This window comes from Schistocerca cancellata, unplaced genomic scaffold, assembly GCF_023864275.1.
Source record: "Schistocerca cancellata isolate TAMUIC-IGC-003103 unplaced genomic scaffold, iqSchCanc2.1 HiC_scaffold_422, whole genome shotgun sequence".
Taxonomy (NCBI): domain Eukaryota; kingdom Metazoa; phylum Arthropoda; class Insecta; order Orthoptera; family Acrididae; genus Schistocerca; species Schistocerca cancellata.
In genome coordinates, this window is record NW_026046439.1 from 1 (window position 1) to 19,258 (window position 19,258).

Genomic DNA, 19,258 nt, shown 5'->3' on the forward strand with positions numbered 1-19,258 from the left:
GCAGTGCTCTTCCAGCGAACGCAGCAATCAGGCACGGTTAACTGACAACTGTAAAAAAATCCACTCTCTCACGTTATAGAACGGCGTGCTCCGGACGCATTTCGTGGACACGAACGCCAGCAATGATGAGAGCAAAAGGCGCTTACAAATCCTGTCGTTGCACCACGCACTGTTCTACGGCAATTCACGAAGCAGAAGCTGTTTTCTTTGCAGGCAATGAGTGCAGCCGTCTTCGACACAGGAAACAATTACACGTTTGGCAGCTGTGGGATTGGAACCCACGCCTCCGAAGAGACTGGTGCCTGAAACCAGCGCTTTACACCGCTCGGCCACGCTACCTACACAACACGCGCGTCACAAGAGCTGCATCCTACCCTACGAGAACACACAGCAGCGGCACAAAAATGAGACGTAAAAACTGGCAACGGTGGGATTCGAACCCACGCCTCCGAAGAGACTGGTGCCTAAAACCAGCGCCTTAGACCGCTCGGCCACGTTACCGTTGGACCACGAGCGGCAAAACGTTTCCTTTGTAGTACAAAGATCACTCCGAAATGTAAGTGTCTTGGCAATCGCTGTGCCGTGTATGTCCACTGCTCTCCCACTGGAAGCGTCTCTTTAGGCCATCCACAACAAGAAAATGCCGTGCCCGCCGTATGGGAGCGACGCCACTTGTCTGTAGCTGTCGTAGTTAAGGAGACAGCAGCTCCTGGATTCGAACCCACGCCTACGAAGAGACTGGTGCCTTAAACCAGTGCCTTAAACCAGTGCCTTAGAGCGCTATTTTTCGTAGTATTTTTTCCATGCAGCAGATCCACACATGACGTGGCTCACTGGAGTAGTATGCGACATAGGATGGAAAATACAGTTCCCGCCCGGGATCGAACCGGGGGTCCTTCTGCGTGTGAAGCAGACGCGATAACCGCTACACTACTTTTTTATTTTTGAGCGCTCGGCCACGCTACGTGCGCTGCATTGGGCGCCAGTTTTCCCAGCATTTGTAGAAACAGTGCACGTCACAGCTTCCTGTTCTGCTGGCACTGGTTGCTCATCCATCGCACTTCAAACAACTGCCCTTTTCGACTGCAGAGAGCAGCGGACGTCCGCGCTCTGGGAGGCGACATTACATGTTGGTGATGAAGTGGTAGTACAAACTGCGGCCTGCGGAACACGAGTGAAAAATCAAGAGAGCACTGTAATTTCGAGTACTCGTGCACTATCTCTATAGCAACGGCAGCAAGGCAAAACTTTCAAAAGTGCCGTGATCAGGATTCGAACCTGGGTTATTGCGGCCACAACGCAATGTCCTAACCACTAGACGATCACGGCCACGGAGGCGCCCGCCAAAGCAGCTGGCGGGAATGCAAGTGGCGGCACACAGCAAAGCCCAGCCCACAGTGTCACGCCACAGCAGTGTCAGACACGTTCTCCATCACATGTATACAAACAAATGAACGCGCCTGCGCTGTCAGGACACTAACTACAGTGGTTAGCTGCATTCACCTCCGTGGCAATGTCTTGCAGTCCTCCAAGCCTCTTCGCTAGGCTCGACAACAAGTGGACACACGCCGCATCTCTCTCGCCGTCGGTTGTTGCCATGAATCATACTTAACGTAGCTTTCTGCACGCGTCAGCGTAGCGTCAGTCGAGCAAAGTCGAGACAAGTCGCATAAGAGGAGCAACAAAAACGCGCATTTCCGGTACCCGGGAATCGAACCCGGGCCTCTTGGGTGAGAGCCAGGTATCCTAGCCACTAGACCACACCGGATAACGACGGCAGTGCTCTTCCAGCGAACGCAGCAATCAGGCACGGTTAACTGACAACTGTAAAAAAATCCACTCTCTCACGTTATAGAACGGCGTGCTCCGGACGCATTTCGTGGACACGAACGCCAGCAATGATGAGAGCAAAAGGCGCTTACAAATCCTGTCGTTGCACCACGCACTGTTCTACGGCAATTCACGAAGCAGAAGCTGTTTTCTTTGCAGGCAATGAGTGCAGCCGTCTTCGACACAGGAAACAATTACACGTTTGGCAGCTGTGGGATTGGAACCCACGCCTCCGAAGAGACTGGTGCCTGAAACCAGCGCTTTACACCGCTCGGCCACGCTACCTACACAACACGCGCGTCACAAGAGCTGCATCCTACCCTACGAGAACACACAGCAGCGGCACAAAAATGAGACGTAAAAACTGGCAACGGTGGGATTCGAACCCACGCCTCCGAAGAGACTGGTGCCTAAAACCAGCGCCTTAGACCGCTCGGCCACGTTACCGTTGGACCACGAGCGGCAAAACGTTTCCTTTGTAGTACAAAGATCACTCCGAAATGTAAGTGTCTTGGCAATCGCTGTGCCGTGTATGTCCACTGCTCTCCCACTGGAAGCGTCTCTTTAGGCATCCACAACAAGAAAATGCCGTGCCCGCCGTATGGGAGCGACGCCACTTGTCTGTAGCTGTCGTAGTTAAGGAGGACAGCAGCTCCTGGATTCGAACCCACGCCTACGAAGAGACTGGTGCCTTAAACCAGTGCCTTAAACCAGTGCCTTAGAGCGCTAGTTTTCGTAGTATTTTTTCCATGCAGCAGATCCACACATGACGTGGCTCACTGGAGTAGTATGCGACATAGGATGGAAAATACAGTTCCCGCCCCGGGATCGAACCGGGGTCCTTCTGCGTGTGAAGCAGACGCGATAACCGCTACACTACTTTTTTATTTTTGAGCGCTCGGCCACGCTACGTGCGCTGCATTGGGCGCCAGTTTTCCCAGCATTTGTAGAAACAGTGCACGTCACAGCTTCCTGTTCTGCTGGCACTGGTTGCTCATCCATCGCACTTCAAAACAACTGCCCTTTTCGACTGCAGAGAGCAGCGGACGTCCGCGCTCTGGGAGGCGACATTACATGTTGGTGATGAAGTGGTAGTACAAACTGCGGCCTGCGGAACACGAGTGAAAAATCAAGAGAGCACTGTAATTTCGAGTACTCGTGCACTATCTCTATAGCAACGGCAGCAAGGCAAAACTTTCAAAAGTGCCGTGACCAGGATTCGAACCTGGGTTATTGCGGCCACAACGCAATGTCCTAACCACTAGACGATCACGGCCACGGAGGCGCCCGCCAAAGCAGCTGGCGGGAATGCAAGTGGCGGCACACAGCAAAGCCCAGCCCACAGTGTCACGCCACAGCAGTGTCAGACACGTTCTCCATCACATGTATACAAACAAATGAACGCGCCTGCGCTGTCAGGACACTAACTACAGTGGTTAGCTGCATTCACCTCCGTGGCAATGTCTTGCAGTCCTCCCAAGCCTCTTCGCTACAGGTACGTGGCTCGACAACAAGTGGACACACGCCGCATCTCTCTCGCCGTCGGTTGTTGCCATGAATCATACTTAACGTAGCTTTCTGCACGCGTCAGCGTAGCGTCAGTCGAGCAAAGTCGAGACAAGTCGCATAAGAGGAGCAACAAAAACGCGCATTTCCGGTACCGGGAATCGAACCCGGGCCTCTTGGGTGAGAGCCAGGTATCCTAGCCACTAGACCACACCGGATAACGACGGCAGTGCTCTTCCAGCGAACGCAGCAATCAGGCACGGTTAACTGACAACTGTAAAAAAATCCACTCTCTCACGTTATAGAACGGCGTGCTCCGGACGCATTTCGTGGACACGAACGCCAGCAATGATGAGAGCAAAAGGCGCTTACAAATACTGTCGTTGCACCACGCACTGTTCTACGGCAATTCACGAAGCAGAAGCTGTTTTCTTTGCAGGCAATGAGTGCAGCCGTCTTCGACACAGGAAACAATTACACGTTTGGCAGCTGTGGGATTGGAACCCACGCCTCCGAAGAGACTGGTGCCTGAAAACCAGCGCTTTACACCGCTCGGCCACGCTACCTACACAACACGCGCGTCACAAGAGCTGCATCCTACCCTACGAGAACACACAGCAGCGGCACAAAAATGAGACGTAAAAACTGGCAACGGTGGATTCGAACCCACGCCTCCGAAGAGACTGGTGCCTAAAACCAGCGCCTTAGGACCGCTCGGCCACGTTACCGTTGGACCACGAGCGGCAAAACGTTTCCTTTGTAGTACAAAGATCACTCCGAAATGTAAGTGTCTTGGCAATCGCTGTGCCGTGTATGTCCACTGCTCTCCCACTGGAAGCGTCTCTTTAGGCCATCCACAACAAGAAAATGCCGTGCCCGCCGTATGGAGCGACGCCACTTGTCTGTAGCTGTCGTAGTTAAGGAGACAGCAGCTCCTGGATTCGAACCCACGCCTACGAAGAGACTGGTGCCTTAAACCAGTGCCTTAAACCAGTGCCTTAGAGCGCTAGTTTTCGTAGTATTTTTTCCATGCAGCAGATCCACACATGACGTGGCTCACTGGAGTAGTATGCGACATAGGATGGAAAATACAGTTCCCGCCCGGGATCGAACCGGGGGTCCTTCTGCGTGTGAAGCAGACGCGATAACCGCTACACTACTTTTTTATTTTTGAGCGCTCGGCCACGCTACGTGCGCTGCATTGGGCGCCAGTTTTCCCCAGCATTTGTAGAAAACAGTGCACGTCACAGCTTCCTGTTCTGCTGGCACTGGTTGCTCATCCATCGCACTTCAAACAACTGCCCTTTTCGACTGCAGAGAGCAGCGGACGTCCGCGCTCTGGGAGGCGACATTACATGTTGGTGATGAAGTGGTAGTACAAACTGCGGCTGCGGAACACGAGTGAAAAATCAAGAGAGCACTGTAATTTCGAGTACTCGTGCACTATCTCTATAGCAACGGCAGCAAGGCAAAACTTTCAAAAGTGCCGTGACCAGGATTCGAACCTGGGTTATTGCGGCCACAACGCAATGTCCTAACCACTAGACGATCACGGCCACGGAGGCGCCCGCCAAAGCAGCTGGCGGGAATGCAAGTGGCGGCACACAGCAAAGCCCAGCCCACAGTGTCACGCCACAGCAGTGTCAGACACGTTCTCCATCACATGTATACAAACAAATGAACGCGCCTGCGCTGTCAGGACACTAACTACAGTGGTTAGCTGCATTCACCTCCGTGGCAATGTCTTGCAGTCCTCCAAGCCTCTTCGCTACAGGTACGTGGCTCGACAACAAGTGGACACACGCCGCATCTCTCTCGCCGTCGGTTGTTGCCATGAATCATACTTAACGTAGCTTTCTGCACGCGTCAGCGTAGCGTCAGTCGAGCAAAGTCGAGACAAGTCGCATAAGAGGAGCAACAAAAACGCGCATTTCCGGTACCGGGAATCGAACCCGGGCCTCCTGGGTGAGAGCCAGGTATCCTAGCCACTAGACCACACCGGATAACGACGGCAGTGCTCTTCCAGCGAACGCAGCAATCAGGCACGGTTAACTGACAACTGTAAAAAAATCCACTCTCTCACGTTATAGAACGGCGTGCTCCGGACGCATTTCGTGGACACGAACGCCAGCAATGATGAGAGCAAAAGGCGCTTACAAATCCTGTCGTTGCACCACGCCACTGTTCTACGGCAATTCACGAAGCAGAAGCTGTTTTCTTTGCAGGCAATGAGTGCAGCCGTCTTCGACACAGGAAACAATTACACGTTTGCAGCTGTGGGATTGGAACCCACGCCTCCGAAGAGACTGGTGCCTGAAACCAGCGCTTTACACCGCTCGGCCACGCTACCTACACAACACGCGCGTCACAAGAGCTGCATCCTACCCTACGAGAACACACAGCAGCGGCACAAAAATGAGACGTAAAAACTGGCAACGGTGGGATTCGAACCCACGCCTCCGAAGAGACTGGTGCCTAAAACCAGCGCCTTAGACCGCTCGGCCACGTTACCGTTGGACCACGAGCGGCAAAACGTTTCCTTTGTAGTACAAAGATCACTCCGAAATGTAAGTGTCTTGGCAATCGCTGTGCCGTGTATGTCCACTGCTCTCCCACTGGAAGCGTCTCTTTAGGCCATCCACAACAAGAAAATGCCGTGCCCGCCGTATGGGAGCGACGCCACTTGTCTGTAGCTGTCGTAGTTAAGGAGACAGCAGCTCCTGGATTCGAACCCACGCCTACGAAGAGACTGGTGCCTTAAACCAGTGCCTTAAACCAGTGCCTTAGAGCGCTATTTTTCGTAGTATTTTTTCCATGCAGCAGATCCACACATGACGTGGCTCACTGGAGTAGTATGCGACATAGGATGGAAAATACAGTTCCCGCCCGGGATCGAACCGGGGGTCCTTCTGCGTGTGAAGCAGACGCGATAACCGCTACACTACTTTTTTATTTTTGAGCGCTCGGCCACGCTACGTGCGCTGCATTGGGCGCCAGTTTTCCCAGCATTTGTAGAAACAGTGCACGTCACAGCTTCCTGTTCTGCTGGCACTGGTTGCTCATCCATCGCACTTCAAACAACTTGCCCTTTTCGACTGCAGAGAGCAGCGGACGTCCGCGCTCTGGGAGGCGACATTACATGTTGGTGATGAAGTGGTAGTACAAACTGCGGCCTGCGGAACACGAGTGAAATATCAAGAGAGCACTGTAATTTCGAGTACTCGTGCACTATCTCTATAGCAACGGCAGCAAGGCAAAACTTTCAAAAGTGCCGTGACCAGGATTCGAACCTGGGTTATTGCGGCCACAACGCAATGTCCTAACCACTAGACGATCACGGCCACGGAGGCGCCCGCCAAAGCAGCTGGCGGGAATGCAAGTGGCGGCACACAGCAAAGCCCAGCCCACAGTGTCACGCCACAGCAGTGTCAGACACGTTCTCCATCACATGTATACAAACAAATGAACGCGCCTGCGCTGTCAGGACACTAACTACAGTGGTTAGCTGCATTCACCTCCGTGGCAATGTCTTGCAGTCCTCCAAGCCTCTTCGCTACAGGTACGTGGCTCGACAACAAGTGGACACACGCCGCATCTCTCTCGCCGTCGGGTGTTGCCGTGAATCATACTTAACGTAGCTTTCTGCACGCGTCAGCGTAGCGTCAGTCGAGCAAAGTCGAGACAAGTCGCATAAGAGGAGCAACAAAAACGCGCATTTCCGGTACCGGGAATCGAAACCCGGGCCTCCTGGGTGAGAGCCAGGTATCCTAGCCACTAGACCACACCGGATAACGACGGCAGTGCTCTTCCAGCGAACGCAGCAATCAGGCACGGTTAACTGACAACTGTAAAAAAATCCACTCTCTCACGTTATAGAACGGCGTGCTCCGGACGCATTTCGTGGACACGAACGCCAGCAATGATGAGAGCAAAAGGCGCTTACAAATCCTGTCGTTGCACCACGCACTGTTCTACGGCAATTCACGAAGCAGAAGCTGTTTTCTTTGCAGGCAATGAGTGCAGCCGTCTTCGACACAGGAAACAATTACACGTTTGGCAGCTGTGGGATTGGAACCCACGCCTCCGAAGAGACTGGTGCCTGAAACCAGCGCTTTACACCGCTCGGCCACGCTACCTACACAACACGCGCGTCACAAGAGCTGCATCCTACCCTACGAGAACACACAGCAGCGGCACAAAAATGAGACGTAAAAACTGGCAACGGTGGGATTCGAACCCACGCCTCCGAAGAGACTGGTGCCTAAAACCAGCGCCTTAGACCGCTCGGCCACGTTACCGTTGGACCACGAGCGGCAAAACGTTTCCTTTGTAGTACAAAGATCTCCGAAATGTAAGTGTCTTGGCAATCGCTGTGCCGTGTATGTCCACTGCTCTCCCACTGGAAGCGTCTCTTTAGGCCATCCACAACAAGAAAATGCCGTGCCCGCCGTATGGGAGCGACGCCACTTGTCTGTAGCTGTCGTAGTTAAGGAGACAGCAGCTCCTGGATTCGAACCCACGCCTACGAAGAGACTGGTGCCTTAAACCAGTGCCTTAAACCAGTGCCTTAGAGCGCTATTTTTCGTAGTATTTTTTCCATGCAGCAGATCCACACATGACGTGGCTCACTGGAGTAGTATGCGACATAGGATGGAAAAATACAGTTCCCGCCCGGGATCGAACCGGGGGTCCTTCTGCGTGTGAAGCAGACGCGATAACCGCTACACTACTTTTTTATTTTTGAGCGCTCGGCCACGCTACGTGCGCTGCATTGGGCGCCAGTTTTCCCAGCATTTGTAGAAACAGTGCACGTCACAGCTTCCTGTTCTGCTGGCACTGGTTGCTCATCCATCGCACTTCAAACAACTGCCCTTTTCGACTGCAGAGAGCAGCGGACGTCCGCGCTCTGGGAGGCGACATTACATGTTGGTGATGAAGTGGTAGTACAAACTGCGGCCTGCGGAACACGAGTGAAATATCAAGAGAGCACTGTAATTTCGAGTACTCGTGCACTATCTCTATAGCAACGGCAGCAAGGCAAAACTTTCAAAAGTGCCGTGACCAGGATTCGAACCTGGGTTATTGCGGCCACAACGCAATGTCCTAACCACTAGACGATCACGGCCACGGAGGCGCCCGCCAAAGCAGCTGGCGGGAATGCAAGTGGCGGCACACAGCAAAGCCCAGCCCACAGTGTCACGCCACAGCAGTGTCAGACACGTTCTCCATCACATGTATACAAACAAATGAACGCGCCTGCGCTGTCAGGACACTAACTACAGTGGTTAGCTGCATTCACCTCCGTGGCAATGTCTTGCAGTCCTCCAAGCCTCTTCGCTACAGGTACGTGGCTCGACAACAAGTGGACACACGCCGCATCTCTCTCGCCGTCGGGTGTTGCCGTGAATCATACTTAACGTAGCTTTCTGCACGCGTCAGCGTAGCGTCAGTCGAGCAAAGTCGAGACAAGTCGCATAAGAGGAGCAACAAAAACGCGCATTTCCGGTACCGGGAATCGAACCCGGGCCTCCTGGGTGAGAGCCAGGTATCCTAGCCACTAGACCACACCGGATAACGACGGCAGTGCTCTTCCAGCGAACGCAGCAATCAGGCACGGTTAACTGACAACTGTAAAAAAATCCACTCTCTCACGTTATAGAACGGCGTGCTCCGGACGCATTTCGTGGACACGAACGCCAGCAATGATGAGAGCAAAAGGCGCTTACAAATCCTGTCGTTGCACCACGCACTGTTCTACGGCAATTCACGAAGCAGAAGCTGTTTTCTTTGCAGGCAATGAGTGCAGCCGTCTTCGACACAGGAAACAATTACACGTTTGGCAGCTGTGGGATTGGAACCCACGCCTCCGAAGAGACTGGTGCCTGAAACCAGCGCTTTACACCGCTCGGCCACGCTACCTACACAACACGCGCGTCACAAGAGCTGCATCCTACCCTACGAGAACACACAGCAGCGGCACAAAAATGAGACGTAAAAACTGGCAACGGTGGGATTCGAACCCACGCCTCCGAAGAGACTGGTGCCTAAAACCAGCGCCTTAGACCGCTCGGCCACGTTACCGTTGGACCACGAGCGGCAAAACGTTTCCTTTGTAGTACAAAGATCACTCCGAAATGTAAGTGTCTTGGCAATCGCTGTGCCGTGTATGTCCACTGCTCTCCCACTGGAAGCGTCTCTTTAGGCCATCCACAACAAGAAAATGCCGTGCCCGCCGTATGGGAGCGACGCCACTTGTCTGTAGCTGTCGTAGTTAAGGAGACAGCAGCTCCTGGATTCGAACCCACGCCTACGAAGAGACTGGTGCCTTAAACCAGTGCCTTAAACCAGTGCCTTAGAGCGCTAGTTTTCGTAGTATTTTTTCCATGCAGCAGATCCACACATGACGTGGCTCACTGGAGTAGTATGCGACATAGGATGGAAAATACAGTTCCCGCCCGGGATCGAACCGGGGGTCCTTCTGCGTGTGAAGCAGACGCGATAACCGCTACACTACTTTTTTATTTTTGAGCGCTCGGCCACGCTACGTGCGCTGCATTGGGCGCCAGTTTTCCCAGCATTTGTAGAAACAGTGCACGTCACAGCTTCCTGTTCTGCTGGCACTGGTTGCTCATCCATCGCACTTCAAACAACTGCCCTTTTCGACTGCAGAGAGCAGCGGACGTCCGCGCTCTGGGAGGCGACATTACATGTTGGTGATGAAGTGGTAGTACAAACTGCGGCCTGCGGAACACGAGTGAAAAATCAAGAGAGCACTGTAATTTCGAGTACTCGTGCACTATCTCTATAGCAACGGCAGCAAGGCAAAACTTTCAAAAGTGCCGTGACCAGGATTCGAACCTGGGTTATTGCGGCCACAACGCAATGTCCTAACCACTAGACGATCACGGCCACGGAGGCGCCCGCCAAAGCAGCTGGCGGGAATGCAAGTGGCGGCACACAGCAAAGCCCAGCCCACAGTGTCACGCCACAGCAGTGTCAGACACGTTCTCCATCACATGTATACAAACAAATGAACGCGCCTGCGCTGTCAGGACACTAACTACAGTGGTTAGCTGCATTCACCTCCGTGGCAATGTCTTGCAGTCCTCCAAGCCTCTTCGCTACAGGTACGTGGCTCGACAACAAGTGGACACACGCCGCATCTCTCTCGCCGTCGGTTGTTGCCATGAATCATACTTAACGTAGCTTTCTGCACGCGTCAGCGTAGCGTCAGTCGAGCAAAGTCGAGACAAGTCGCATAAGAGGAGCAACAAAAACGCGCATTTCCGGTACCGGGAATCGAACCCGGGCCTCCTGGGTGAGAGCCAGGTATCCTAGCCACTAGACCACACCGGATAACGACGGCAGTGCTCTTCCAGCGAACGCAGCAATCAGGCACGGTTAACTGACAACTGTAAAAAAATCCACTCTCTCACGTTATAGAACGGCGTGCTCCGGACGCATTTCGTGGACACGAACGCCAGCAATGATGAGAGCAAAAGGCGCTTACAAATCCTGTCGTTGCACCACGCACTGTTCTACGGCAATTCACGAAGCAGAAGCTGTTTTCTTTGCAGGCAATGAGTGCAGCCGTCTTCGACACAGGAAACAATTACACGTTTGGCAGCTGTGGGATTGGAACCCACGCCTCCGAAGAGACTGGTGCCTGAAACCAGCGCTTTACACCGCTCGGCCACGCTACCTACACAACACGCGCGTCACAAGAGCTGCATCCTACCCTACGAGAACACACAGCAGCGGCACAAAAATGAGACGTAAAAACTGGCAACGGTGGGATTCGAACCCACGCCTCCGAAGAGACTGGTGCCTAAAACCAGCGCCTTAGACCGCTCGGCCACGTTACCGTTGGACCACGAGCGGCAAAACGTTTCCTTTGTAGTACAAAGATCACTCCGAAATGTAAGTGTCTTGGCAATCGCTGTGCCGTGTATGTCCACTGCTCTCCCACTGGAAGCGTCTCTTTAGGCCATCCACAACAAGAAAATGCCGTGCCCGCCGTATGGGAGCGACGCCACTTGTCTGTAGCTGTCGTAGTTAAGGAGACAGCAGCTCCTGGATTCGAACCCACGCCTACGAAGAGACTGGTGCCTTAAACCAGTGCCTTAAACCAGTGCCTTAGAGCGCTATTTTTCGTAGTATTTTTTCCATGCAGCAGATCCACACATGACGTGGCTCACTGGAGTAGTATGCGACATAGGATGGAAAATACAGTTCCCGCCCGGGATCGAACCGGGGGTCCTTCTGCGTGTGAAGCAGACGCGATAACCGCTACACTACTTTTTTATTTTTGAGCGCTCGGCCACGCTACGTGCGCTGCATTGGGCGCCAGTTTTCCCAGCATTTGTAGAAACAGTGCACGTCACAGCTTCCTGTTCTGCTGGCACTGGTTGCTCATCCATCGCACTTCAAACAACTGCCCTTTTCGACTGCAGAGAGCAGCGGACGTCCGCGCTCTGGGAGGCGACATTACATGTTGGTGATGAAGTGGTAGTACAAACTGCGGCCTGCGGAACACGAGTGAAATATCAAGAGAGCACTGTAATTTCGAGTACTCGTGCACTATCTCTATAGCAACGGCAGCAAGGCAAAACTTTCAAAAGTGCCGTGACCAGGATTCGAACCTGGGTTATTGCGGCCACAACGCAATGTCCTAACCACTAGACGATCACGGCCACGGAGGCGCCCGCCAAAGCAGCTGGCGGGAATGCAAGTGGCGGCACACAGCAAAGCCCAGCCCACAGTGTCACGCCACAGCAGTGTCAGACACGTTCTCCATCACATGTATACAAACAAATGAACGCGCCTGCGCTGTCAGGACACTAACTACAGTGGTTAGCTGCATTCACCTCCGTGGCAATGTCTTGCAGTCCTCCAAGCCTCTTCGCTACAGGTACGTGGCTCGACAACAAGTGGACACACGCCGCATCTCTCTCGCCGTCGGGTGTTGCCGTGAATCATACTTAACGTAGCTTTCTGCACGCGTCAGCGTAGCGTCAGTCGAGCAAAGTCGAGACAAGTCGCATAAGAGGAGCAACAAAAACGCGCATTTCCGGTACCGGGAATCGAACCCGGGCCTCCTGGGTGAGAGCCAGGTATCCTAGCCACTAGACCACACCGGATAACGACGGCAGTGCTCTTCCAGCGAACGCAGCAATCAGGCACGGTTAACTGACAACTGTAAAAAAATCCACTCTCTCACGTTATAGAACGGCGTGCTCCGGACGCATTTCGTGGACACGAACGCCAGCAATGATGAGAGCAAAAGGCGCTTACAAATCCTGTCGTTGCACCACGCACTGTTCTACGGCAATTCACGAAGCAGAAGCTGTTTTCTTTGCAGGCAATGAGTGCAGCCGTCTTCGACACAGGAAACAATTACACGTTTGGCAGCTGTGGGATTGGAACCCACGCCTCCGAAGAGACTGGTGCCTGAAACCAGCGCTTTACACCGCTCGGCCACGCTACCTACACAACACGCGCGTCACAAGAGCTGCATCCTACCCTACGAGAACACACAGCAGCGGCACAAAAATGAGACGTAAAAACTGGCAACGGTGGGATTCGAACCCACGCCTCCGAAGAGACTGGTGCCTAAAACCAGCGCCTTAGACCGCTCGGCCACGTTACCGTTGGACCACGAGCGGCAAAACGTTTCCTTTGTAGTACAAAGATCACTCCGAAATGTAAGTGTCTTGGCAATCGCTGTGCCGTGTATGTCCACTGCTCTCCCACTGGAAGCGTCTCTTTAGGCCATCCACAACAAGAAAATGCCGTGCCCGCCGTATGGGAGCGACGCCACTTGTCTGTAGCTGTCGTAGTTAAGGAGACAGCAGCTCCTGGATTCGAACCCACGCCTACGAAGAGACTGGTGCCTTAAACCAGTGCCTTAAACCAGTGCCTTAGAGCGCTAGTTTTCGTAGTATTTTTTCCATGCAGCAGATCCACACATGACGTGGCTCACTGGAGTAGTATGCGACATAGGATGGAAAATACAGTTCCCGCCCGGGATCGAACCGGGGGTCCTTCTGCGTGTGAAGCAGACGCGATAACCGCTACACTACTTTTTTATTTTTGAGCGCTCGGCCACGCTACGTGCGCTGCATTGGGCGCCAGTTTTCCCAGCATTTGTAGAAACAGTGCACGTCACAGCTTCCTGTTCTGCTGGCACTGGTTGCTCATCCATCGCACTTCAAACAACTGCCCTTTTCGACTGCAGAGAGCAGCGGACGTCCGCGCTCTGGGAGGCGACATTACATGTTGGTGATGAAGTGGTAGTACAAACTGCGGCCTGCGGAACACGAGTGAAAAATCAAGAGAGCACTGTAATTTCGAGTACTCGTGCACTATCTCTATAGCAACGGCAGCAAGGCAAAACTTTCAAAAGTGCCGTGACCAGGATTCGAACCTGGGTTATTGCGGCCACAACGCAATGTCCTAACCACTAGACGATCACGGCCACGGAGGCGCCCGCCAAAGCAGCTGGCGGGAATGCAAGTGGCGGCACACAGCAAAGCCCAGCCCACAGTGTCACGCCACAGCAGTGTCAGACACGTTCTCCATCACATGTATACAAACAAATGAACGCGCCTGCGCTGTCAGGACACTAACTACAGTGGTTAGCTGCATTCACCTCCGTGGCAATGTCTTGCAGTCCTCCAAGCCTCTTCGCTACAGGTACGTGGCTCGACAACAAGTGGACACACGCCGCATCTCTCTCGCCGTCGGTTGTTGCCATGAATCATACTTAACGTAGCTTTCTGCACGCGTCAGCGTAGCGTCAGTCGAGCAAAGTCGAGACAAGTCGCATAAGAGGAGCAACAAAAACGCGCATTTCCGGTACCGGGAATCGAACCCGGGCCTCCTGGGTGAGAGCCAGGTATCCTAGCCACTAGACCACACCGGATAACGACGGCAGTGCTCTTCCAGCGAACGCAGCAATCAGGCACGGTTAACTGACAACTGTAAAAAAATCCACTCTCTCACGTTATAGAACGGCGTGCTCCGGACGCATTTCGTGGACACGAACGCCAGCAATGATGAGAGCAAAAGGCGCTTACAAATCCTGTCGTTGCACCACGCACTGTTCTACGGCAATTCACGAAGCAGAAGCTGTTTTCTTTGCAGGCAATGAGTGCAGCCGTCTTCGACACAGGAAACAATTACACGTTTGGCAGCTGTGGGATTGGAACCCACGCCTCCGAAGAGACTGGTGCCTGAAACCAGCGCTTTACACCGCTCGGCCACGCTACCTACACAACACGCGCGTCACAAGAGCTGCATCCTACCCTACGAGAACACACAGCAGCGGCACAAAAATGAGACGTAAAAACTGGCAACGGTGGGATTCGAACCCACGCCTCCGAAGAGACTGGTGCCTAAAACCAGCGCCTTAGACCGCTCGGCCACGTTACCGTTGGACCACGAGCGGCAAAACGTTTCCTTTGTAGTACAAAGATCACTCCGAAATGTAAGTGTCTTGGCAATCGCTGTGCCGTGTATGTCCACTGCTCTCCCACTGGAAGCGTCTCTTTAGGCCATCCACAACAAGAAAATGCCGTGCCCGCCGTATGGGAGCGACGCCACTTGTCTGTAGCTGTCGTAGTTAAGGAGACAGCAGCTCCTGGATTCGAACCCACGCCTACGAAGAGACTGGTGCCTTAAACCAGTGCCTTAAACCAGTGCCTTAGAGCGCTATTTTTCGTAGTATTTTTTCCATGCAGCAGATCCACACATGACGTGGCTCACTGGAGTAGTATGCGACATAGGATGGAAAATACAGTTCCCGCCCGGGATCGAACCGGGGGTCCTTCTGCGTGTGAAGCAGACGCGATAACCGCTACACTACTTTTTTATTTTTGAGCGCTCGGCCACGCTACGTGCGCTGCATTGGGCGCCAGTTTTCCCAGCATTTGTAGAAACAGTGCACGTCACAGCTTCCTGTTCTGCTGGCACTGGTTGCTCATCCATCGCACTTCAAACAACTGCCCTTTTCGACTGCAGAGAGCAGCGGACGTCCGCGCTCTGGGAGGCGACATTACATGTTGGTGATGAAGTGGTAGTACAAACTGCGGCCTGCGGAACACGAGTGAAATATCAAGAGAGCACTGTAATTTCGAGTACTCGTGCACTATCTCTATAGCAACGGCAGCAAGGCAAAACTTTCAAAAGTGCCGTGACCAGGATTCGAACCTGGGTTATTGCGGCCACAACGCAATGTCCTAACCACTAGACGATCACGGCCACGGAGGCGCCCGCCAAAGCAGCTGGCGGGAATGCAAGTGGCGGCACACAGCAAAGCCCAGCCCACAGTGTCACGCCACAGCAGTGTCAGACACGTTCTCCATCACATGTATACAAACAAATGAACGCGCCTGCGCTGTCAGGACACTAACTACAGTGGTTAGCTGCATTCACCTCCGTGGCAATGTCTTGCAGTCCTCCAAGCCTCTTCGCTACAGGTACGTGGCTCGACAACAAGTGGACACACGCCGCATCTCTCTCGCCGTCGGGTGTTGCCGTGAATCATACTTAACGTAGCTTTCTGCACGCGTCAGCGTAGCGTCAGTCGAGCAAAGTCGAGACAAGTCGCATAAGAGGAGCAACAAAAACGCGCATTTCCGGTACCGGGAATCGAACCCGGGCCTCCTGGGTGAGAGCCAGGTATCCTAGCCACTAGACCACACCGGATAACGACGGCAGTGCTCTTCCAGCGAACGCAGCAATCAGGCACGGTTAACTGACAACTGTAAAAAAATCCACTCTCTCACGTTATAGAACGGCGTGCTCCGGACGCATTTCGTGGACACGAACGCCAGCAATGATGAGAGCAAAAGGCGCTTACAAATCCTGTCGTTGCACCACGCACTGTTCTACGGCAATTCACGAAGCAGAAGCTGTTTTCTTTGCAGGCAATGAGTGCAGCCGTCTTCGACACAGGAAACAATTACACGTTTGGCAGCTGTGGGATTGGAACCCACGCCTCCGAAGAGACTGGTGCCTGAAACCAGCGCTTTACACCGCTCGGCCACGCTACCTACACAACACGCGCGTCACAAGAGCTGCATCCTACCCTACGAGAACACACAGCAGCGGCACAAAAATGAGACGTAAAAACTGGCAACGGTGGGATTCGAACCCACGCCTCCGAAGAGACTGGTGCCTAAAACCAGCGCCTTAGACCGCTCGGCCACGTTACCGTTGGACCACGAGCGGCAAAACGTTTCCTTTGTAGTACAAAGATCACTCCGAAATGTAAGTGTCTTGGCAATCGCTGTGCCGTGTATGTCCACTGCTCTCCCACTGGAAGCGTCTCTTTAGGCCATCCACAACAAGAAAATGCCGTGCCCGCCGTATGGGAGCGACGCCACTTGTCTGTAGCTGTCGTAGTTAAGGAGACAGCAGCTCCTGGATTCGAACCCACGCCTACGAAGAGACTGGTGCCTTAAACCAGTGCCTTAAACCAGTGCCTTAGAGCGCTATTTTTCGTAGTATTTTTTCCATGCAGCAGATCCACACATGACGTGGCTCACTGGAGTAGTATGCGACATAGGATGGAAAATACAGTTCCCGCCCGGGATCGAACCGGGGGTCCTTCTGCGTGTGAAGCAGACGCGATAACCGCTACACTACTTTTTTATTTTTGAGCGCTCGGCCACGCTACGTGCGCTGCATTGGGCGCCAGTTTTCCCAGCATTTGTAGAAACAGTGCACGTCACAGCTTCCTGTTCTGCTGGCACTGGTTGCTCATCCATCGCACTTCAAACAACTGCCCTTTTCGACTGCAGAGAGCAGCGGACGTCCGCGCTCTGGGAGGCGACATTACATGTTGGTGATGAAGTGGTAGTACAAACTGCGGCCTGCGGAACACGAGTGAAATATCAAGAGAGCACTGTAATTTCGAGTACTCGTGCACTATCTCTATAGCAACGGCAGCAAGGCAAAACTTTCAAAAGTGCCGTGACCAGGATTCGAACCTGGGTTATTGCGGCCACAACGCAATGTCCTAACCACTAGACGATCACGGCCACGGAGGCGCCCGCCAAAGCAGCTGGCGGGAATGCAAGTGGCGGCACACAGCAAAGCCCAGCCCACAGTGTCACGCCACAGCAGTGTCAGACACGTTCTCCATCACATGTATACAAACAAATGAACGCGCCTGCGCTGTCAGGACACTAACTACAGTGGTTAGCTGCATTCACCTCCGTGGCAATGTCTTGCAGTCCTCCAAGCCTCTTCGCTACAGGTACGTGGCTCGACAACAAGTGGACACACGCCGCATCTCTCTCGCCGTCGGGTGTTGCCGTGAATCATACTTAACGTAGCTTTCTGCACGCGTCAGCGTAGCGTCAGTCGAGCAAAGTCGAGACAAGTCGCATAAGAGGAGCAACAAAAACGCGCATTTCCGGTACCGGGAATCGAACCCGGGCCTCCTGGGTGAGAGCCAGGTATCCTAGCCACTAGACCACACCGGATAACGACGGCAGTGCTCTTCCAGCGAACGCAGCAATCAGGCACGGTTAACTGACAACTGTAAAAAAATCCACTCTCTCACGTTATAGAACGGCGTGCTCCGGACGCATTTCGTGGACACGAACGCCAGCAATGATGAGAGCAAAAGGCGCTTACAAATCCTGTCGTTGCACCACGCACTGTTCTACGGCAATTCACGAAGCAGAAGCTGTTTTCTTTGCAGGCAATGAGTGCAGCCGTCTTCGACACAGGAAACAATTACACGTTTGGCAGCTGTGGGATTGGAACCCACGCCTCCGAAGAGACTGGTGCCTGAAACCAGCGCTTTACACCGCTCGGCCACGCTACCTACACAACACGCGCGTCACAAGAGCTGCATCCTACCCTACGAGAACACACAGCAGCGGCACAAAAATGAGACGTAAAAACTGGCAACGGTGGGATTCGAACCCACGCCTCCGAAGAGACTGGTGCCTAAAACCAGCGCCTTAGACCGCTCGGCCACGTTACCGTTGGACCACGAGCGGCAAAACGTTTCCTTTGTAGTACAAAGATCACTCCGAAATGTAAGTGTCTTGGCAATCGCTGTGCCGTGTATGTCCACTGCTCTCCCACTGGAAGCGTCTCTTTAGGCCATCCACAACAAGAAAATGCCGTGCCCGCCGTATGGGAGCGACGCCACTTGTCTGTAGCTGTCGTAGTTAAGGAGACAGCAGCTCCTGGATTCGAACCCACGCCTACGAAGAGACTGGTGCCTTAAACCAGTGCCTTAAACCAGTGCCTTAGAGCGCTATTTTTCGTAGTATTTTTTCCATGCAGCAGATCCACACATGACGTGGCTCACTGGAGTAGTATGCGACATAGGATGGAAAATACAGTTCCCGCCCGGGATCGAACCGGGGGTCCTTCTGCGTGTGAAGCAGACGCGATAACCGCTACACTACTTTTTTATTTTTGAGCGCTCGGCCACGCTACGTGCGCTGCATTGGGCGCCAGTTTTCCCAGCATTTGTAGAAACAGTGCACGTCACAGCTTCCTGTTCTGCTGGCACTGGTTGCTCATCCATCGCACTTCAAACAACTGCCCTTTTCGACTGCAGAGAGCAGCGGACGTCCGCGCTCTGGGAGGCGACATTACATGTTGGTGATGAAGTGGTAGTACAAACTGCGGCCTGCGGAACACGAATGAAATATCAAGAGAGCACTGTAATTTCGAGTACTCGTGCACTATCTCTATAGCAACGGCAGCAAGGCAAAACTTTCAAAAGTGCCGTGACCAGGATTCGAACCTGGGTTATTGCGGCCACAACGCAATGTCCTAACCACTAGACGATCACGGCCACGGAGGCGCCCGCCAAAGCAGCTGGCGGGAATGCAAGTGGCGGCACACAGCAAAGCCCAGCCCACAGTGTCACGCCACAGCAGTGTCAGAC

At 53.4% G+C, this 19,258-nt stretch overlaps 31 non-coding genes across 31 annotated transcripts; all 31 read right to left on the reverse strand.

Moving 5' to 3' along the window:
• Nucleotides 1-419: 419 nt before the first annotated feature.
• Nucleotides 420-501, reverse strand: Trnal-uag (transfer RNA leucine (anticodon UAG)). Its single transcript has one exon. It is a non-coding gene; the product is annotated as a tRNA-Leu (tRNA).
• A 756-nt stretch (nt 502-1,257) lies between these two features.
• Trnah-gug (transfer RNA histidin (anticodon GUG)) lies at nt 1,258-1,329 on the reverse strand. Its single transcript has one exon. It is a non-coding gene; the product is annotated as a tRNA-His (tRNA).
• A 366-nt stretch (nt 1,330-1,695) lies between these two features.
• Trnae-cuc (transfer RNA glutamic acid (anticodon CUC)) lies at nt 1,696-1,768 on the reverse strand. The gene has a single exon. It is a non-coding gene; the product is annotated as a tRNA-Glu (tRNA).
• Nucleotides 1,769-2,195: 427 nt separating this feature from the next.
• On the reverse strand, nt 2,196-2,277 carry Trnal-uag (transfer RNA leucine (anticodon UAG)). Its single transcript has one exon. It is a non-coding gene; the product is annotated as a tRNA-Leu (tRNA).
• Nucleotides 2,278-3,034: 757 nt separating this feature from the next.
• On the reverse strand, nt 3,035-3,106 carry Trnah-gug (transfer RNA histidin (anticodon GUG)). Its single transcript has one exon. It is a non-coding gene; the product is annotated as a tRNA-His (tRNA).
• A 376-nt stretch (nt 3,107-3,482) lies between these two features.
• Nucleotides 3,483-3,554, reverse strand: Trnae-cuc (transfer RNA glutamic acid (anticodon CUC)). The gene has a single exon. It is a non-coding gene; the product is annotated as a tRNA-Glu (tRNA).
• A 1,266-nt stretch (nt 3,555-4,820) lies between these two features.
• On the reverse strand, nt 4,821-4,892 carry Trnah-gug (transfer RNA histidin (anticodon GUG)). Its single transcript has one exon. It is a non-coding gene; the product is annotated as a tRNA-His (tRNA).
• Nucleotides 4,893-5,267: 375 nt separating this feature from the next.
• On the reverse strand, nt 5,268-5,339 carry Trnae-cuc (transfer RNA glutamic acid (anticodon CUC)). Its single transcript has one exon. It is a non-coding gene; the product is annotated as a tRNA-Glu (tRNA).
• A 427-nt stretch (nt 5,340-5,766) lies between these two features.
• Nucleotides 5,767-5,848, reverse strand: Trnal-uag (transfer RNA leucine (anticodon UAG)). Its single transcript has one exon. It is a non-coding gene; the product is annotated as a tRNA-Leu (tRNA).
• A 757-nt stretch (nt 5,849-6,605) lies between these two features.
• Trnah-gug (transfer RNA histidin (anticodon GUG)) lies at nt 6,606-6,677 on the reverse strand. Its single transcript has one exon. It is a non-coding gene; the product is annotated as a tRNA-His (tRNA).
• A 375-nt stretch (nt 6,678-7,052) lies between these two features.
• On the reverse strand, nt 7,053-7,125 carry Trnae-cuc (transfer RNA glutamic acid (anticodon CUC)). The gene has a single exon. It is a non-coding gene; the product is annotated as a tRNA-Glu (tRNA).
• A 427-nt stretch (nt 7,126-7,552) lies between these two features.
• Trnal-uag (transfer RNA leucine (anticodon UAG)) lies at nt 7,553-7,634 on the reverse strand. The gene has a single exon. It is a non-coding gene; the product is annotated as a tRNA-Leu (tRNA).
• A 755-nt stretch (nt 7,635-8,389) lies between these two features.
• Nucleotides 8,390-8,461, reverse strand: Trnah-gug (transfer RNA histidin (anticodon GUG)). The gene has a single exon. It is a non-coding gene; the product is annotated as a tRNA-His (tRNA).
• A 375-nt stretch (nt 8,462-8,836) lies between these two features.
• Nucleotides 8,837-8,908, reverse strand: Trnae-cuc (transfer RNA glutamic acid (anticodon CUC)). Its single transcript has one exon. It is a non-coding gene; the product is annotated as a tRNA-Glu (tRNA).
• Nucleotides 8,909-9,335: 427 nt separating this feature from the next.
• Trnal-uag (transfer RNA leucine (anticodon UAG)) lies at nt 9,336-9,417 on the reverse strand. The gene has a single exon. It is a non-coding gene; the product is annotated as a tRNA-Leu (tRNA).
• Nucleotides 9,418-10,173: 756 nt separating this feature from the next.
• Trnah-gug (transfer RNA histidin (anticodon GUG)) lies at nt 10,174-10,245 on the reverse strand. Its single transcript has one exon. It is a non-coding gene; the product is annotated as a tRNA-His (tRNA).
• A 375-nt stretch (nt 10,246-10,620) lies between these two features.
• Nucleotides 10,621-10,692, reverse strand: Trnae-cuc (transfer RNA glutamic acid (anticodon CUC)). Its single transcript has one exon. It is a non-coding gene; the product is annotated as a tRNA-Glu (tRNA).
• A 427-nt stretch (nt 10,693-11,119) lies between these two features.
• On the reverse strand, nt 11,120-11,201 carry Trnal-uag (transfer RNA leucine (anticodon UAG)). The gene has a single exon. It is a non-coding gene; the product is annotated as a tRNA-Leu (tRNA).
• Nucleotides 11,202-11,957: 756 nt separating this feature from the next.
• Trnah-gug (transfer RNA histidin (anticodon GUG)) lies at nt 11,958-12,029 on the reverse strand. Its single transcript has one exon. It is a non-coding gene; the product is annotated as a tRNA-His (tRNA).
• A 375-nt stretch (nt 12,030-12,404) lies between these two features.
• On the reverse strand, nt 12,405-12,476 carry Trnae-cuc (transfer RNA glutamic acid (anticodon CUC)). The gene has a single exon. It is a non-coding gene; the product is annotated as a tRNA-Glu (tRNA).
• A 427-nt stretch (nt 12,477-12,903) lies between these two features.
• On the reverse strand, nt 12,904-12,985 carry Trnal-uag (transfer RNA leucine (anticodon UAG)). Its single transcript has one exon. It is a non-coding gene; the product is annotated as a tRNA-Leu (tRNA).
• Nucleotides 12,986-13,741: 756 nt separating this feature from the next.
• On the reverse strand, nt 13,742-13,813 carry Trnah-gug (transfer RNA histidin (anticodon GUG)). Its single transcript has one exon. It is a non-coding gene; the product is annotated as a tRNA-His (tRNA).
• A 375-nt stretch (nt 13,814-14,188) lies between these two features.
• Nucleotides 14,189-14,260, reverse strand: Trnae-cuc (transfer RNA glutamic acid (anticodon CUC)). The gene has a single exon. It is a non-coding gene; the product is annotated as a tRNA-Glu (tRNA).
• Nucleotides 14,261-14,687: 427 nt separating this feature from the next.
• On the reverse strand, nt 14,688-14,769 carry Trnal-uag (transfer RNA leucine (anticodon UAG)). Its single transcript has one exon. It is a non-coding gene; the product is annotated as a tRNA-Leu (tRNA).
• A 756-nt stretch (nt 14,770-15,525) lies between these two features.
• On the reverse strand, nt 15,526-15,597 carry Trnah-gug (transfer RNA histidin (anticodon GUG)). The gene has a single exon. It is a non-coding gene; the product is annotated as a tRNA-His (tRNA).
• Nucleotides 15,598-15,972: 375 nt separating this feature from the next.
• Nucleotides 15,973-16,044, reverse strand: Trnae-cuc (transfer RNA glutamic acid (anticodon CUC)). The gene has a single exon. It is a non-coding gene; the product is annotated as a tRNA-Glu (tRNA).
• A 427-nt stretch (nt 16,045-16,471) lies between these two features.
• Nucleotides 16,472-16,553, reverse strand: Trnal-uag (transfer RNA leucine (anticodon UAG)). The gene has a single exon. It is a non-coding gene; the product is annotated as a tRNA-Leu (tRNA).
• A 756-nt stretch (nt 16,554-17,309) lies between these two features.
• On the reverse strand, nt 17,310-17,381 carry Trnah-gug (transfer RNA histidin (anticodon GUG)). Its single transcript has one exon. It is a non-coding gene; the product is annotated as a tRNA-His (tRNA).
• A 375-nt stretch (nt 17,382-17,756) lies between these two features.
• On the reverse strand, nt 17,757-17,828 carry Trnae-cuc (transfer RNA glutamic acid (anticodon CUC)). Its single transcript has one exon. It is a non-coding gene; the product is annotated as a tRNA-Glu (tRNA).
• Nucleotides 17,829-18,255: 427 nt separating this feature from the next.
• Trnal-uag (transfer RNA leucine (anticodon UAG)) lies at nt 18,256-18,337 on the reverse strand. The gene has a single exon. It is a non-coding gene; the product is annotated as a tRNA-Leu (tRNA).
• A 756-nt stretch (nt 18,338-19,093) lies between these two features.
• On the reverse strand, nt 19,094-19,165 carry Trnah-gug (transfer RNA histidin (anticodon GUG)). Its single transcript has one exon. It is a non-coding gene; the product is annotated as a tRNA-His (tRNA).
• Nucleotides 19,166-19,258: the final 93 nt, after the last annotated feature.